This window comes from Pseudophryne corroboree, chromosome 2, assembly GCF_028390025.1.
Source record: "Pseudophryne corroboree isolate aPseCor3 chromosome 2, aPseCor3.hap2, whole genome shotgun sequence".
NCBI classification, from domain to species: domain Eukaryota; kingdom Metazoa; phylum Chordata; class Amphibia; order Anura; family Myobatrachidae; genus Pseudophryne; species Pseudophryne corroboree.
Genome location: NC_086445.1, coordinates 245,354,628 through 245,373,598, shown reverse-complemented (window position 1 = coordinate 245,373,598; position 18,971 = coordinate 245,354,628). Strand labels below are relative to the sequence as shown.

Here is an 18,971-nt window from a genome sequence, read left to right as displayed (position 1 = left end):
CTGTCAAGGAGTAGCATGTCATCCGGGATGGAGGGAGCAAGGGAGCGGAAGAGGCGGAGTAGATAATCCGTGAGGTGATTTTGTTCTACCGTCTCGGGAACGTTACGGACTCTAAGATTGTTCCGACGCCCTCTGTTGTCCAAATCTTCTTGTTTGTCCGCTAGTAGCATAACGTCTGTACGCATTTGTGCTATCTCCTGTTCTGATTCTTGTTGGAAAGCGATAAGCTCCTCTTGTTTCCGTTCGATAGCATCTACCCTGGAGCCCAGGCCGTCCACATCGGTTTTCAGACCTGAGATAGCCTCTTGTACCTCCGCGCGGATTGATTTTTTAATATTGCGCATTTCGGACAGGAGAAGGGCGACGTCAGCTTTTGTAGCGGGAGTGGAGGAAGAGTCTTCATCCGAATCTCGGTCTGACGTCACCGAGGCAGGAGGGGGCGAGGAAGTTTTCCTAGCGGATGATGGGGCAGAGTTCTTAAAGTAGCCCACCAGGTTGTGGGCGTTCGATTTCTTCCCCCCTTTTGGCATGGTGGCAGAAAGACGTGAGATAAGCTGGTAGTCAACACCTGGGCGGAGTAGCTCCTATAGCATTAGAGACACACACGGGATCGGGTGCATTACGAAACGAGATCACATGATAGGCACTTCACAGATGATGATCAGGAAGATCCAGACGGGTGCGCTCTGAAGTTTAGGTATTGATCAGGCCCCAACGTAGTGGGTGTATTCTCCCGGCCTGCGAAAGCGTTGGAAACCTCTGAAGGGAGGGCCCCCGCAGTGAGCTGTAAGCGGGCCTGTCTGGAAGGGTGTCCCACAGATGCAGCACTAGCCCAGGTTGGAGTATTGCAGACCTATCGGAGAGGACTTAGTATGAGCAGCTTGTCCCCGTGAGATCTCAATCTTGTTAGGCGCCGAGGGTCCGCTCGTCAGTGCGGCCGGCGCCTAGCAACGGGGACGCCACTGTCGGATCGTGTTCCCCGTTGCTGGGTCTAAGTTATATCATCACTGGTTTCCTGGCTGTGTAGCATGCAGCTGCACGGCATGTTGTAATTATCACTCATCTGTTTCCCTGGCCATGCAGCTTGTCAGCTGCATGGCATTTAATCCAATCAGCCTCCAAACAGCTGATTGGAAGACTCTCTGTTAAAAGCACTCCCAGGACTCCTCACAGACGCCGGTGATAGCTTCCTGTTTGCCTGATTCTGCTGCAGAGAGAGTTCCCAGTCCCGGTCTGTTCGTTTGTTCCTGTTCTCAGTGATCCTGTACTCGGAAGTTACCATCTGTTCCTGGAGTCTGATCGAGCACCTTTAACATCTGGTGGCGTTCGTGAGTCGCGGCGCAGCCGTGTGTTGCGGCTTGTCCGCTACTAATTATTATTGTGTTTATTTTGAGTTCTGGAGCTTTGCGGAGGATTCCGCTTCCACAAGATCCACTCTGGTGTCCAGCGGTGCCGGATAGGAGTGTCGGATCCGTGGATCTTTGGTTGTCCTTTTCCCTGGCGGCTAGTCCGCACATACCTTTTGATTTAGTTTAGTTAGCTTGTAACCCCTGGCTTGGTTGCTTAGTCAGAGGGCCCCTTGTTATCACCCTGTCTCGGACTTCCCCTTGTCTCCCATTAAGACCTGCGGGGGCATCGGGGTTGGGCAGACATAATCCGCCCTTCGAACGCGGCTGCCATGGGCTCAAGCAACCATAGTCTCGCAGGGGATTTCTGATAACACGGGCGAGACAACGGAGTTAGGGCGCCAGGGGTTACTAGGCTCTCCAGCTCCCACAACCTGTATTTCATTCCTGTACTCAGATCTCTGCCATAAGATCTTCTCCAGTCTGGAGTACAGGAATCGTAACATTATCACCGGCCAGACAAAAGAAAAAATTTTCAACAGGAGTTAATTTTTTCACTTATCCAGTTGGGAGAATTTTGTCGGCCTCATGAATCCCACCGGTGTTGGGCCAAATCCTGGCCAGTTTTTGGTTAGTCAGATTCAGGAACTTACCCAGATGGTTCAGGATCTGTCCCTCCGGGTAAGCTCACAGGAAGATCTGTTACGGACTTCCCCGAGGGTCATCCCTGAACCAAAAATGCATCTGCCTGACCGTTTTTCTGGGGATAGAAAACAGTTTTTTAATTTTAAAGAGTCTTGTAAACTGTATTTTCGTTTAAGACCAGTTTCCTCAGGTACGGAGGCTCAGCGGGTTGGAATTATAATTTCTCTGCTTCAGGGGGATCCTCAGACCTGGGCTTTTGGTTTAAAGACAGACGATCCGGCCTTATCGTCTGTAGACGCCTTTTTGAAATCTTTAGGGCTATTGTATGACGACCCTGATAGAGAGGCATCCGCAGAAAGTCAGTTGCGTGCTCTAAGACAGGGTAGGAATCCTGCAGAGAATTATTGTACAGAGTTTCGCCGTTGGTCGAACGACTGTGGCTGGAATGATCCTGCCCTGCGCAGTCAGTTTCGCCTCGGCTTATCTGAATCTATAAAAGACAGCCTCCTTCAGTATCCCGCTCCTGAGAACCTTGATAAACTCATGGAGCTCTCTATTAAAATAGATCGTAGGCTCAGAGAGCGGAGGACTGAGAAAGGGGCATCTGTAGTTTCTTTTCCCTGTGTTTCTTCCGTTCCGGTAGACATGGAGGAGCCTATGCAGATTGGTCTCTCCAAATTGTCTCCGGAAGAAAGAACCAGGAGACAAAATTCTGGTCTGTGTTTGTACTGCGGAGGTAAGGGACATTTTGCCCGTAGTTGCCCAAACAAGTCGGGAAACTTCCTGACCAAGTGAATAGTGAGGGGGTTCACTTTGGTCTACAGCTCATCTCCTCAAATAATTCACTATTGGTTCCTGCTAAAGTTTCTTATGACAGCCTCTGTTCCTCGGTCTCTGCTTTTGTGGACAGTGGAGCTGCAGGAAACTTTATGGACTTAACATGGGCCAAGGCCTTAGGTATTCCTCAGTTAACCTTAAGTAGGTGTATCACCATGCATGGTTTAGATGGGAGTCCCTTATCCAATGGGGTTATTTCTCTATGTACACCTCCTGTTTTGCTCTCGGTGGGAGCTCTACATTCTGAAAAGATTGAGTTTTTTCTTACCCATTGTCCAGCAGTTCCTGTGGTTCTGGGTCACCCTTGGCTGGCCTTTCATAATCCCATCATAGATTGGCAGTCTGGGGAGATCCTACAATGGAGTACCATCTGTGATAAAGAATGTATTACACTTCCTATCCGAGTAGCTGCTGCCAGGTCCGCACATATTCCTGGAGAATACCAAGATTTTTTGGATGTGTTTTCCAAGGGCAATGCGGATATTTTGCCTCCCCATAGGCCTTATGATTGTACCATTGAGTTAATTCCTGGTGCCACGTTGCCTAAAGGAAGGTTATATGCATTGTCTGGTCCTGAAACTGTGGCCATGAATGAGTATGTGAAAGAAAGTCTTGAGAAAGGGTTTATCAGGCCATCTAAATCCCCTTTAAGTGCAGGTTTTTTCTTCGTAGAGAAGAAGGATGGTTCCCTCAGACCCTGCATTGACTTTCGAGCCCTGAATAAAATCTCAGTAAAGAATACTTACCCTCTGCCTCTGATCTCTGTCCTCTTTGATCAGCTACGTTCGGCTGTTATTTTTTCTAAGATTGACCTGAGAGGAGCATATAATCTCATTAGAATCAGATCAGGGGATGAGTGGAAAACGGCATTCAGTACTCAATCAGGTCACTATGAGTATCTGGTCATGCCATTCGGCCTATCTAACGCTCCGGCAGTCTTTCAGGATCTCATTAATGATGTGCTCCGTGAGTTTCTGGGAAGATTCGTTGTGGTCTATTTAGACGACATTTTGATTTATTCTGACTCTATAGAACAACATGTTACCCAGGTGCGTCAGGTACTTAAGAAATTACGTGAAAATCACTTGTATGCCAAACCGGAGAAGTGTGAATTTCACGTCACGGAGGTATCCTTTTTAGGGTACATTATTTCCCCTCGGGGATTCCGAATGGAACCTAAGAAGCTCCAAGCCATCCTGAGTTGGGCGCAACCCACCAACTTAAAAGCAATTCAGCGCTTTTTAGGGTTTGCAAACTACTATAGAAGGTTTATTCACTCTTTCTCTGACATAGTTGCTCCCATTGTGGCACTCACTAAGAAGGGAGCAGATCCTACCAATTGGTCATGTGAAGCTAAAGTATCTTTTCAGGCCTTGAAACAAGCCTTTGTCTCAGCCCCTGTCCTTAGACATCCCAACCCAGAATTGCCTTTCATCGTTGAGGTAGATGCCTCGGAGGTTGGTGTAGGGGCTATCCTTTCTCAGAAGGATCCAGATTCCCTTGAGTTACATCCTTGTGCCTTTATGTCCAGGAAATTCTCATCTGCTGAATCCAACTACGATGTTGGTAATCGGGAGTTGCTGGCTATTAAATGGGCTTTTGAGGAGTGGAGACATTGGCTTGAAGGAGCGACCCATACCATTTCTGTTTTGACGGATCACAAAAATCTTCAATACATTGAATCAGCTAAGCGACTGAATGCCCGACAGGCTCGTTGGGCTTTATTTTTCACTCGTTTCAAATTCATTATCACCTTCAGACCTGGTTCCAAGAATACCAAGGCAGATGCCCTCTCACGCAGTTTTCTTCCCGTTCAAGACAACAGTCCGGTTACTCTCATACTTCCGCCTTCAGTCATTCAGGCAGGTCTCACACAGGATGTTTTTTCTCAATTGAAGCTGCTTCAACATCAAGCTCCGGGAAATACTCCTGCTGGCCGTCTTTTTGTTCCTGAGTTTTTGAGAGCAACTGTTTTGGAGGAATTTCATGATAGCAAAGTTGCAGGGCATCTGGGAGTCGCTAAAACTTTTGAATTGGTATCCCGCTCAGTGTGGTGGCCTGGTCTTTCTAAAGACATTAAAGAGTTTGTTGTTTCGTGTCAGGTCTGTGCACAGCATAAAGTTCCCCGTTCTTTGCCTATTGGTCAACTTATGCCATTGAATGTTCCCCTTAGACCATGGTCGCATATCTCCATGGATTTTGTGGTGGATCTCCCTCTGTCAGCTGGATGCACAGTCATATGGGTGGTAGTGGACCGTTTTAGTAAGATGGCTCATTTTATTGGTCTTCCCCGATTGCCATCTGCCCAGGGATTGGCAGTCTTGTTCCTCCGTCATGTTTTCAGACTCCATGGGTTACCCACTGATATTGTTTCTGACAGGGGTCCACAATTCATTGCACAGTTTTGGAAGTCTTTTTGTGCTTCGTTAAAAATGAAATTATCATTAACCTCCGGTTATCATCCACAATCAAATGGACAGACTGAGCGAGTGAACCAATCCTTAAAACAATATTTGCGTTTGTACTCGGCCAAACTCCAAAATGACTGGTCTGAGTTTCTTCCATTGGCAGAGTTTGCTTATAATAATGCCTGTCATTCCTCCACCAATGTGTCTCCATTTTTTGCAGTTTTTGGTTTCCACCCCAGAGCTAATTCATTTTTCCAACATTCCTCTGTCTCCCCTCTGGCCCTGACCTCTCATCTTAAACTTATTTGGAAAAAAAGTGCACATAGCTCTCAGAAAAGCAGCTTTCAGGGAAAAAGATTTTTCGGACAGGTTCCGGCGGCCGTGCACTTTTAGAGTAGGAGACAGGGTGTGGCTGTCGACTCGCAATATCAAACTTCGACAAACCTCAGCCAGATTGGGTCCTAGATTTATTGGACCATTTCTCATTATCAAAAAAGTCAATCCAGTTGCTTTCCGGTTACAGCTACCAAAAACGTTACGGATCGGAAATACCTTCCATTGCTCTTTGCTCAAACCATATGTTTCATCTAGCAGATTTCCTCGTAAAAAACCTCAGGGGAGATCACCAGTTAATGTACAGGGTCAGCAGGAGTTCGTGGTTGAGAAGGTTCTCGATTCCAAGTTGTCCCGGGGTCGGCTTTATTTTTTGGTGCATTGGAGAGGTTATGGTCCTGAGGAAAGGTCGTGGGTCCTAGATGAGGACCTTCATGCCCCAAGGCTCAAAAGGGCATTTTTTTCAAGAATTTCCTCAGAAACCCGGATTTAGGGGTTCCTTGACCCCTCCTCAAGGGGGGGGTACTGTTAGGCGCCGAGGGTCCGCTTGTCAGTGCGGCCGGCGCCTAGCAACGGGGACGCCACTGTCGGATCGTGTTCCCCGTTGCTGGGTCTAAGTTATATCATCACTGGTTTCCTGGCTGTGTAGCATGCAGCTGCACGGCATGTTGTAATTATCACTCATCTGTTTCCCTGGCCATGCAGCTTGTCAGCTGCATGGCATTTAATCCAATCAGCCTCCAAACAGCTGATTGGAAGACTCTCTGTTAAAAGCACTCCCAGGACTCCTCACAGACGCCGGTGATAGCTTCCTGTTTGCCTGATTCTGCTGCAGAGAGAGTTCCCAGTCCCGGTCTGTTCGTTTGTTCCTGTTCTCAGTGATCCTGTACTCGGAAGTTACCATCTGTTCCTGGAGTCTGATCGAGCACCTTTAACATCTGGTGGCGTTCGTGAGTCGCGGCGCAGCCGTGTGTTGCGGCTTGTCCGCTACTAATTATTATTGTGTTTATTTTGAGTTCTGGAGCTTTGCGGAGGATTCCGCTTCCACAAGATCCACTCTGGTGTCCAGCGGTGCCGGATAGGAGTGTCGGATCCGTGGATCTTTGGTTGTCATTTTCCCTGGCGGCTAGTCCGCACATACCTTTTGATTTAGTTTAGTTAGCTTGTAACCCCTGGCTTGGTTGCTTAGTCAGAGGGCCCCTTGTTATCACCCTGTCTCGGACTTCCCCTTGTCTCCCATTAAGACCTGCGGGGGCATCGGGGTTGGGCAGACATAATCCGCCCTTCGAACGCGGCTGCCATGGGCTCAAGCAACCATAGTCTCGCAGGGGATTTCTGATAACACGGGCGAGACAACGGAGTTAGGGCGCCAGGGGTTACTAGGCTCTCCAGCTCCCACAACCTGTATTTCATTCCTGTACTCAGATCTCTGCCATAAGATCTTCTCCAGTCTGGAGTACAGGAATCGTAACAAATCTGAGGGTATACTGCTGGGGAGAGAGAGTGCTCATGCAGGGGTATTCTCCCAGCAGCAATGCAGAGAGCTTCACAGCAGTGTAATGTGAGGCTGTGTGGAGATATTTATACCCAGGGGTATCTAACAGGCATCCCGGGGGTCAGTGGGTGCTACTAAGCTGGAGATCCAGGGAAGAGCTGAGACCCCTCCAAGATGGCCGCCGGGTGTCCCTCAGCTCCGCCAAGCAGCGCGGCCCACGGCGTGGTCCAATACAAGGGCAGCAGGGAGGCCTCCAAGAGGGTGAGCATCGGCGTGTTGAGTGCTCAGGAGCGAGGGTGAGGGTGGGGAGCCTGAACCGCGGACCTCGCCGGCCCGGCGGTAAAATCCAGGTCCCGGCTTGTAGTAAGCTGCTAGGCCGCTATCCGCGGGAGCTCCAGGGTCTGCTCCCCGATTCCGCGGCACGCACCCGGCTGTAGCAGGCAAGTCGAGAGGGGTAGGGACAGCGGCGGGAGGGGGGGAAGGTTCTCCGATGCTGCGCCGGAGTAAACCCGCGAGAGAGGACTCACCCGCCGTACGGAGCCGCCGCCGCCAGCACCCCTCAGTCCCGATATCAGCTGCACGTCTCAGGCTCCGGGGAGATCACCAGTCGATGCTCCGGAGTATGCGTGTGCACACCCAGGTCCCTCCTTCTGTCGGCCCGTACAACCACGTCTCCGGGCGGAGGGGGGGGGGGGGGGGGGGGAGTCCCACTTCAGTCCCCCTTCAGTCCCCGGCTTCTTGTGGAGGGGAAGGCCGCAACCTGCAGGAACCCTGAAAAGGGCTCTCCGGCTCTGCAGTCCAGACCCTCCAGTCCCAGGTGTAATAGGGAGAGGGTACACTACTTTGCAGGTGTGTGTAAGCCCCCAATTCACTTTTTAGAGCTAGAATAAGAGCAGGGCCAGCAGGAGCTCATTGAAATCACCTCCTCTCAGCTCACTTGCCAGGCCACGCCCCAGACTGATCACCATTTTATATCCAGTGGTGTTCGTGAGTTGCGGCTCTGCCGTGTGTTGCGGCTCAGCCGCTTTACCTTTTATATTTTGTGTTTGGAGCATTTGCGGAGGGTTCCGCTTCCACAAGTCCTCTCTGGTACTCGGCGGTGCCGGGTAGGAGAATTGGACAAGTGGATAATAAGAATTTACTTACCGATAATTCTATTTCTCGGAGTCCGTAGTGGATGCTGGGGTTCCTGAAAGGACCATGGGGAATAGCGGCTCCGCAGGAGACAGGGCACAAAAAAGTAAAGCTTTTACCAGATCAGGTGGTGTGCACTGGCTCCTCCCCCTATGACCCTCCTCCAGACTCCAGTTAGGTACTGTGCCCGGACGAGCGTACACAATAAGGGAGGCAATTTGAATCCCGGGTAAGACTCATACCAGCCACACCAATCACACCGTACAACTTGTGATCTAAACCCAGTTAACAGTATGATAACAGAAAGAGCCTCTTAAAGATGGCTCCTTAACAATATAACCCGAATTTGTTAACAATAACTATGTACAGTATTGCAGATAATCCGCACTTGGGATGGGCGCCCAGCATCCACTACGGACTCCGAGAAATAGAATTATCGGTAAGTAAATTCTTATTTTCTCTATCGTCCTAAGTGGATGCTGGGGTTCCTGAAAGGACCATGGGGATTATACCAAAGCTCCCAAACGGGCGGGAGAGTGCGGATGACTCTGCAGCACCGAATGAGAGAATTCCAAGTCCTCTTTTTGCCAGGGTATCAAATTTGTAGAATTTTACAAACGTGTTTTCCCCCGACCACGTAGCTGCTCGGCAGAATTGTAATGCCGAGACCCCTCGGGCAGCCGCCCAAGATGAGCCCACCTTCCTTGTGGAATGGGCCTTAACAGATTTAGGCTGTGGCAGGCCTGCCACAGAATGAGCAAGTTGAATTGTGTTACAAATCCAACGAGCAATCGTCTGCTTAGAAGCAGGGGCACCCAACTTGTTGGGTGCATATAGTATCAACAGCGAGTCAGATTTTCTGACTTCAGCCGTCCTTGAAATGTATATTTTTAAGGCTCTGACAACGTCCAACAACTTGGAGTCCTCCAAGTCGCCAGAGGCCGCAGGCACCACAATAGGTTGGTTCAGGTGAAACGCTGATACCACCTTAGGGAGAAAATGCGGACGAGTCCTCAGTTCTGCCCTATCCGAATGGAAGATTAGATAAGGGCTTTTATAAGATAAAGCCGCCAATTCAGATACTCTCCTGGCGGAAGCCAGGGCCAGTAACATAGTCACTTTCCATGTGAGATATTTAAAATCCACCTTTTTCAATGGTTCAAACCAATGGGATTTGAGGAAATCTAAAACTACATTTAGATCCCACGGTGCCACCGGAGGCACCACAGGATGCTGTATATGCAGTACTCCTTTAACAAAAGTCTGTACCTCAGGAACTGAGGCCAATTCTTTTTGGAAGAATATTGACAGGGCCGAAATTTGAACCTTAATAGATCTCAATTTGAGACCCCTAGACAATCCTGATTGTAGGAAATGTAGGAAACGACCCAGTTGAAATTCCTCCGTCGGAACACTCCGATCCTCGCACCACGCGACATATTTTCGCCAAATGCGGTGATAATGTTTCGCGGTGACTTCCTTCCTTGCCTTAATCAAGGTAGGAATGACTTCTTCTGGAATGCCTTTCCCTTTTAGGATCTGGCGTTCAACCGCCATGCCGTCAAACGCAGCCGCGGTAAGTCTTGAAAGAGACAGGGACCCTGTTGTAGCAGGTCCCTTCTCAGAAGTAGAGGGCACGGGTCGTCCGTGACCAACTCTTGAAGTTCCGGGTACCAAGTCCTTCTTGGCCAATCCGGAGCCACTAGTATTTCTTACTCCTCCTCACCGTATAATCTTCAATACCTTTGGTATGAGAGGCAGAGGAGGAAACACATATACTGATTTGTACACCCAAGGTGTTACCAGTGCGTCCACAGCTATTGCCTGTGGATCTCTTGACCTGGCGCAATACTTGTCCAGTTTCTTGTTGAGGCGAGACGCCATCATGTCTACCATTGGTCTTTCCCAACAGTTTATTAGCATGTGGAAGACTTCCGGATGAAGACCCCCCTCTCCCGGGTGTATATCGTGTCTGCTGAGGAAGTCTGCTTCCCAGTTGTCCACGCCCGGGAAGAACACTGCTGACAGTGCTATTACGTGATTCTCCGCCCAGCGAAGAATCTTGGCAGCTTCTGCCATTGCACTCCTGCTTCTTGTGCCGCCCTGTCTGTTTACATGGGCGACCGCCGTGATGTTGTCAGACTGAATCAACACCGGTTTTCCTTGCAGGAGTGGTTCCGCCTGGCTTAGAGCATTTTAGATTGCTCTTAGTACCAGAATGTTTATGTGAATAGACTTTTCCAGGTTCGTCCATACCCCCTGGAAGTTTCTTCCTTGTGTGACTGCTCCCCAACCTCTCAGGCTGGCGTCCGTGGTCACCAGGATCAAATCCTGTATGCCGAATCTGCGGCCCTCCAATAGATGAGCCTTTTGCAACCACCACAGAAGATATACCCTTGTCCTTGGCGACAGGGTTATTCGCAGGTGCATCTGAGGATGCGACCCTGACCATTTGTCCAACAGATCCCTTTGGAAAATTCTTGCATGGAATCTGCCGAATGGAATTGCTTCGTAAAAAGCCACCATTTTTCCCAGGACTCTTGTGCATTGATGTACAGACACCTTTCCTGGTTTTAGGAGGTTCCTGACAGGTCGGATAACTCCTTGGCTTTTTCCTCGGGAAGAAAAACCTTTTTCTGAACCGTGTCCAGAATCATCCCTAGGAACAGCAGACGTATCGTCGGAAAACAGCTGCGATTCTTGGAATATTTAGAATCCAGTCGTGCCGTCGAAGAACTACTTTAGATAGTGCTCTTCCGACCTCCAACTGTTCTCTGGAACTTGCCCTTTTTAGGTCGTGCAAGTAAGGGATAATTTAGATGCCTTTTTTCTTTGAAGAAACATCTTGTCGGCCATTACCTTGGTAAAAAGGCCCGGGGTGCCGTGGATAATTCAAACGGCATCGTCTGAAACTGATATTGACAGTTCTGTACCACGAACCAGAGGTACCCTTGATGAGAAGGACAAATTTTGGACATGGAGGTAATCCTTGATGTCCAGGGACACCATATAGTCCCCTTTTTTCCGGTTCGCTATCACTGCTCTGAGTGACTTTATCTCGATTTGAACCTTTTATGTAAGTGTTCAAAACATTTTAGATTTAGACTATGTGTCACCAAGCCGTCTGGCTTCAGTACCACAATATAGTGTGGAAAAATAATACCCTTTTCCTTGTCGTAGGAGGGGTACTTTGATTATCACCTGCTGGATATACAGCTTGTGAATTGTTTCCAATGCTGCCTCCCTGTCGGAGGGAGCCGTTGGTAAAGCAGACTTCAGGAAGCTGCGAGGAGAAGATGTCTCGACTCTCCAATCTTTACCCCTGGGATAATACTCGTACGATCTAGGGGTCAACTTGCGAGTGATCCCACTGCGCCCTGAGACTCTTGAGACTACCCCCCCACCTTGAGTCCGCTTGCACGGCCCCAGCGTCATGCTGAGGACTTGGCAGACGCGGTGGAGGGCTTCTTTTCCTGGGAAAGGGCTGCCTGCTGCAGTCTACTTCCCTTACCTCTATGTCTGGGCAGATATGACTGGCCTTTTGCCTGCATGCCCTCATGGGAAAGGAAAGATTGAGGCTGAAAAGACGGTGTCTTTTTTAGCTGAGATGTAACTTGGGGTAAAAAAAAAAAAAAGGTTGGATTTCCCAGCTGTTGCTGTGGTCCCCAGGTCCGATGGACCGACCCCCAAATAACTCCTTCCCTTTATACAGCAATACTTCCATCTGCCGTATGGGATCTGTATCACCTGACCACTGTCGTGTCCCTGACATCTTCTGGGAGATATGGACAACGCACTTATCTTGATGCCAGAGAGCAAATATCCCTCTGTGCATCTCACATACATATATATAGAATGCATCCTATTAAATGCTCTACATGAATAAAATATTTTCAGTCAGGGAATCCGACCAAGCCAACCCAGCACTGCATCTCCAGGCTGATGGCGATCGCTGGTCGTAGTATAACCACCGTATGTGTGTATATACTTTTTAGGATATTTTTCCAGCTTCCTATCAGCTGGCTCCTTGAGGGCGGCCGTATCTGGAGACGGTAACGCCACTTGATAAGCGTGTGAGCGCCTTATCACCCTAAGGGGTGTTTCCCAACGTACCCTAATTTCTGGCGGGAAAGGGTATAACGCCAATATTTGCTATCGGGGTAACCCTACGCATCATCACACACTTCATTTTATTTTATCTGATTCAGGAAAAACTACAGGTAGTTTTTTCACTCCCACATAATACCCTTTCTTGTGGTACTTGTAGTATCAGAAACACGTAACACCTCCTTCATTGCCCTTAACGTGTGGCCCTAATGAGAAATACGTTTGTTTATTCACCGTCGACACTGTATTCAGTGTCCGTGTCTGTGTCGACCGACTGAGGTAAATGGGCGTTTTTAAAACCCCTGACGGTGTTTCTGAGACGCCTGGACCGGTCCTAATAGATTGTCGGCCGTCTCATGTCGTCAACCGACCTTGCAGCGTGTTGACATTCTCACGTAATTCTCTAAATAAGCCATCCATTCCGGTGTCGACTCCCTAGAGAGTGACATCACCATTACAGGCAATTTCTCCGCCTCCTCACCAACATCGTCCTCATACATGTCGACACACACGTACCGACACACAGCACACACACCGGGAATGCTCTGACAGAGGACAGGACCCACTAGCCCTTTGGGGAGACAGAGGGAGAGTCTGCCAGCACACACCAAAAACGCTATAATTATATAGGGACAACCTTATATAAGTGTTTCTCCCTTATAGCATCTTTTATATATATACAATATCGCCAAAATCAGTGCCCCCCCTCTCTGTTTTAACCCTGTTTCTGTAGTGCAGTGCAGGGGAGAGCCTGGGAGCCTTCTCTCCAGCTTTTCTGTGAGAGAAAATGGCGCTGTGTGCTGAGGAGATAGGCCCCGCCCCTTTTTCGGCGGCCTCGTCTCCCGCTATTTTTGAAGTTAGGCAGGGGTTAAATATCTCCATATAGCCTCTGTGGGCTATATGTGAGGTATTTTTTGCCTCTAATAAGGTTTTTATTTGCCTCTCAGAGCGCCCCCCCCAGCGCTCTGCACCCTCAGTGACTGTTGTGTGAAGTGTGCTGAGAGGAAAATGGCGCACAGCTGCAGTGCTGTGCGCTACCTTTATGAAGACTCAAGAGTCTTCAGCCGCCGATTTTGGACCTCTTCTCTCTTCAGCGTCTGCAAGGGGGCCGGCGGCGCGGCTCCGGTAACCATCCAGGCTGTACCTGTGATCGTCCCTCTGGAGCTAGTGTCCAGTAGCCAAGCAGCAAATCCACTCTGCACGCAGGTGAGTTCACTACTTCTCCCCTAAGTCCCTCGTTGCAGTGATCCTGTTGCCAGCAGGACTCACTGTAAAGTAAAAAACCTAAGCTAAACTTTCTCTAAGCAGCTCTTTAGGAGAGCCACCTAGATTGCACCCTTCTCGTTCGGGCACAAAATCTAACTGGAGTCTGGAGGAGGGTCATAGGGGGAGGAGCCAGTGCACACCACCTGATCTGGTAAAAGCTTTACTTTTTTGTGCCCTGTCTCCTGCGGAGCCGCTATTCCCCATGGTCCTTTCAGGAACCCCAGCATCCACTTAGGACGATAGAGAAATTTTGGTTGTCCTTTTCCCTGGCGGTTTCTCCGCACATATTATAGTTTTGAGTTTGCTTAGCCCCTGGCCTGGTTGTTTAGTTAGAGGGCCTCTTGTTATCACCCTGTCTCGGGTTTCCCTTTGTCTCTCATTAAGACCGGGGGGCATCGAAGTTGGGCAGACATAATCCGCTCTTCAAACGCGGCTGCCAAGGGCTCAAGAAACCATAGTCTCGCAGGGGATTTCTGACAACACGGGTGAGACAACAGAGTTAGGGCGCCAGGGGCTATTTTCCTGTCCTGCTCCCTTCCCCAGCATTCCGTTCCAGTGCTCCGGTCCTTGCCATAAGATCTCCTCTGACCAGAGTGCTGGAATCATAACACCCATATGGATGTGAGTACGGTACGCACTCCCCCATTATAAGTCATAAGTCCAGAGGAGTGAATTACCTTTCAACATTTATTCACTCCACTTTAAAACTTACTACACCATCAATTGCCCTATCTCCTTTTACTCCCGAGGATAAGAACTATAAAGGATCCTGTCTGGAGGAGGAGAAAACCATAAGAAAACTAAAGATACCTTTTCGTAAGGGTACATCACGTCTTTCACGTGAGTACTGGTACGCAATCAGCAGCCACCACCTTCTTTAAAGATCCCCAATAAGACACTCCCTTTACCTGTAATACGCTTACTACACTATCAGCGGCTATTTCTGTCTTTTTGTCTCCAACCGTTGAGGATAAGAACTATCTTAATACCCTGGACGGAAGTACAGGAGAAAATCCGGAGAACGAATATTTGGGACATCTCCAATCTATTCAAGATTCAACTTGGAGAATTAGGAACAAAGACACACAAAGAAAGGTCTCATACGTTTTAATGACATCACGCGATACATAAATTAGACCAACTTTGAAAACTATTGATTTATTAGATATTGTGCACTGTTAACCTAATTTCCATAAGCATTGTAATCCTTGATGAGCGCAGACGTGATCTCTCATTTTTTTGTGCGTATTCATGTTTTAAGGGGTTGAGTGACTATAGATATCACCACTGCTGCTCTCTGGGGGCGCGGCAGTCCTTCAAGTAGCCCTTTCTTTATATCCATGTTTCGGGGACTAACCCCGTCCTCAGGGCCTTAAAGGCGGCAGTCGTGGGTCTTCAGTCAATAAATCACAGGCAGCAAAGCCCCTGGATGGTTAGTGAAAGCAACGTTTCGATTTATTTACCAGGATGCCTGACGACGATTTTAAAGAATCGAAACGTTGCTTTCACTACCCATCCAGGGGCTTTGCTGCCTGTGATTTATTGACTGAAGCCCCACATGTGCCGCTAGATAGATATATATATATATATATATATATATATATATACACCGTATATACTCAAGTATAAGTCGACCCGAATATAAGCCGAGGCACCTAATTTTACCACAAAAACCTGGTAAAATGTATTGACTCGAGTATAAGCCTAGGGTGGGAAATGCAGCTCTACCCGTACACAGCCCTTATAGTGCCAGATATGCCCCACAGTGCCAGATATGCCCCACAGTGCCAGATGTGCCCCACAGTGTCAGATGTGCCCCACAGTGCCAGGTGTGCCAGATATGCCCCACAGTGCCAGGTGTGCCAGATATGCCCCACAGTGCTAGGTGTGCCAGATATGCCCGCAGTGCCAGATGTGCCCCCACAGTGCTAGATACTTACCCTCCGTCGCTCCCGCGCTGTCTTCTGAAGGAGGGACACGGAAAGCGCAGCGCGCGGCTCTCTTGTGTCCCTCCTGCGTCTCCGGCGGCAGCGGCGTGTGTTAAAGGAAGTGCCGGTTCATGCACTTCCTTTAACACACACACGCCGCTGCCGCCGGAGATGCAGGAGGGACACAAGAGAGCCGCGCGCTGTGCTCTCCGTGTCCCTCCTAACGCTGACTCGAGTATAAGCCGAGGTGGCTTTTTCAGCACAAAAAAAGTGCTGAAAAAGTCGGCTTATACTCGAGTATATACGGTATATATATATTATACACACACACACACACACACACACACACACACACACACACACACACAAGGCCTGAAGTCCCAGCTGCAGCCCCTATTTATAATTCTCAATGTCCTTTTGCAGTCCCACTCTCCACACTTGGTCCCTTTCATACAAGTCCCCGGGAAATACACGGCTATGACCTGGGTCTACCAACATAGCTTCAGCCTGATATCCCTTTTCACACTACACCAAAATTCCCAGGAAATTCCCGGGTCGGATGCGTTCACATTGAACCCGGATCTTCCCTGCAATTTGTTGTGTTATTTAAAGGGAATGCCTTTTTTTGGCTCACAATAATGGGATCACTGAAAACTGGGTGGTGACTGATGGGTAGGGAATACATTGTTGTAATCATGGCTGACGAGTTACTCGGGTCTCCTTCAGTGTCACTGGTGCTGTGGCTGCCACTCTGCTCCCTCTAATGTGATCTAAGAGCCTGAGTTGATGTCATCTGCAGGCATACCAAACAGCCATTCAGACACTTTTCTGACAATCTAGGTATAAAAACTCTGGTGGGATGTGTTCACACTACAGGCGACCCGGGTCACTCCTAGAAAAAACCCTGGTCTCGAGCAGGGTCGTGGACCTGGGATTCCGACCAGAGTTGTTTCTGTTCACACATAGCCAAAACCCGGTTTGATGTCTGTGCACCAGAAAAAAACTTGGGATTTTGGCATATGTGTGAAAGGGGTATTACAGAGAATTAGTTTTAGATGCAGTGATTCTGAACAGCCTCAGTACTAATCAGGTAACTGAAGTTCGCAGAGATTGACGAACCCAGAGTTTCCAACACTCCACCATTACAGTACAGCTATATCCTTGCTTGAGTTCAGATGGTTAAGTCAAATTGACTGAGGTAGTAGTTTAGTCACGTGTTCAAGCATGGATATCCTTAAATATACTAGAATGCAGTTTTGAGGCTGATCTTCCTCGCCAACCATTTATCGTCTGCTGATGCACTCTGTCAGTCCCTCTAGTGGTTACCGGTATTCTACCGTATTCAATATAAAATACTTTTACTTACACATAAGGCAAAGTACATCTCGTTGCTTATCTCAAAATATCTCCCAACATGACCTCTCCGCTCTGCACAAGATCTGCATCTTCCACACGCATTACTCACTTCCACTCATGATTACAGGACTTTTTTTGAGCTGCACCCAATCTGTGGAATACCCTCCCAGGAACAATTAGGGGTACATTTACTAAGCTCCGTGTTTGTACGGGAGAGTTTGGCCATTTTTAGAAACACGGGAATTTAACAAAACACGGGAGTGCTGTATGGAATTGAACTTAATAACACGGGTGGACATACAATCAAATACATCATCAGCCAAACTCAGTTATAATTTCCATAGACAACACTGAAACATGGGAATTTACCTAGAATTGTGTTTGCAACCACACCAGTGATTTGTGCAAACTCAGACCAAAATACACGCTTTCAAATGAATATCTCCCCGCAAGGTGTTTATAGAGAAGCCGGCAAACATCAGTGCACCCAATTCCATCCTCCTATACAGTCTACGCATAACCTCACATATTTTGGGGCATACGTAATAGGGTCCAAGTTTGCCGGAGGTGCGGGATGCCGGCCAATCTCAGACTTTTTTTAAACCGGCAATCATTTACAAGGCATGGCCGGTATCCCACACCTCCAGCAAACTCTGACCCTATTACATGTGCCCCATTGTCTTTACTCACTTTCACATCCTCCTGACACCAGGCCAACACTGCTGTGTGACTGTATCATGCAGCCCATCAAGAACCTTAGCAATCTGGCACAACCATTATGCAATAGGCAACACCTATTCCTTGTGTATCAATGCCTATTTCCCTATAGATTGTACGATTCAAGCAGGGCCTTCCTACCACTATGTCTGTCTGTTATTACCCAGTTTTGTTCTATTACTGTTGTTCCAATTGTAAAGTGCATCGGGATATGCTGCGCTACATAACAAACTGTTATTAATAATAATAATAATAATAATACTTTTAATACCTGGACTATAATGATGGAGTTTGGGAAATCATGGAGCAACCTACAGTGCAAGATCCCAGTAGAGGAGAGGCTGGTTGCACAAAACCAGGGCACAATCACCTAGAAGTTTGATGGATGGACAGAGTTTTATGTTGTATGTATTATATGGGAAGCATTCAATATCCCGGCTGTCGTGATCCCGACGCTCAGCATACCGGCGCTGGGATCCTGACCGCTGGGATACCGACAACTATTCTCCCTCTTGGGGTGTCCACGGCACTCCTGGAGGGAGAATAAATAGTGTGGCGCACATAGAGCGCCACTGTGCCCGCAGTGTGGTGAGCGCAGCGAGCCCGCAAGGGGCTCTTTTGCACTCGCCCCACTGCCGACATTCCAGCAGTTGGGATCCTGGCGCCGGTATGCTGGGCATCGGGATCCCGACAGCCGGGATATCGTAGTAGACCCGTATTATATGGTGGATGTTAAATGGCAGTATAAGAGGTCAGTTTCTGCCACAGGATGGAGGCTGCAGGTGTCGGATCGGAAGGTCTCTCTCCTGCGATTAAGCCTCCATAGGATTAAAGCAGTTTACGCCATCTGAAGATAATGTAAACTAACGGGACCAAACTATGAAAAGCTTTGCTTTTCGGAGTTTGGTACATAGGGGACAGAGGGATGCAGCTAAAATACCGGCTGTTGGGATCCCAGAGTTCAGGAGATCGACGCCGGAATCACGACAGCTGGCGAGATACCAACACCCATAATCCCAACCGCCGGGTATTCCCACTCGGTTGGAAACAACCCTGAAGGGTGAAGAGCGCAGCAAGCCCGCGAGGGGACTCGCCACCTCACTGTAGGGATTCCGACAGATGGGATGCCGCTGTCAGTATACTGACACTCGGCGTCCCGTCTGCCGGGATATCATATGTATTCCAGGTCAGATCATGGTCCACACTGATGATAAGGGCAACTGCGGTCTGCAGCACTAATTAGGATAATGCAGATTTCACAGAAATCTCCTGCAGAAGGCTATTAGTACCCAGCAAATATGCATCCAATTACTATACAATTTTATGAAAACCAATGCTTGATAAATCGTCCCCTTATACAAGACAATTTCATTTTTTCTTAACCTTGGTTAAAATCTGT

The 18,971-nt window shown here is 48.5% G+C and overlaps 1 protein-coding gene across 9 annotated transcripts in view; it reads right to left on the bottom strand.

Moving 5' to 3' along the window:
- Window positions 1–18,971, bottom strand: part of DGKA (diacylglycerol kinase alpha) — a 328,604-nt gene that overhangs the window by 297,821 nt on the left and 11,812 nt on the right. The window lies entirely within an intron of this gene.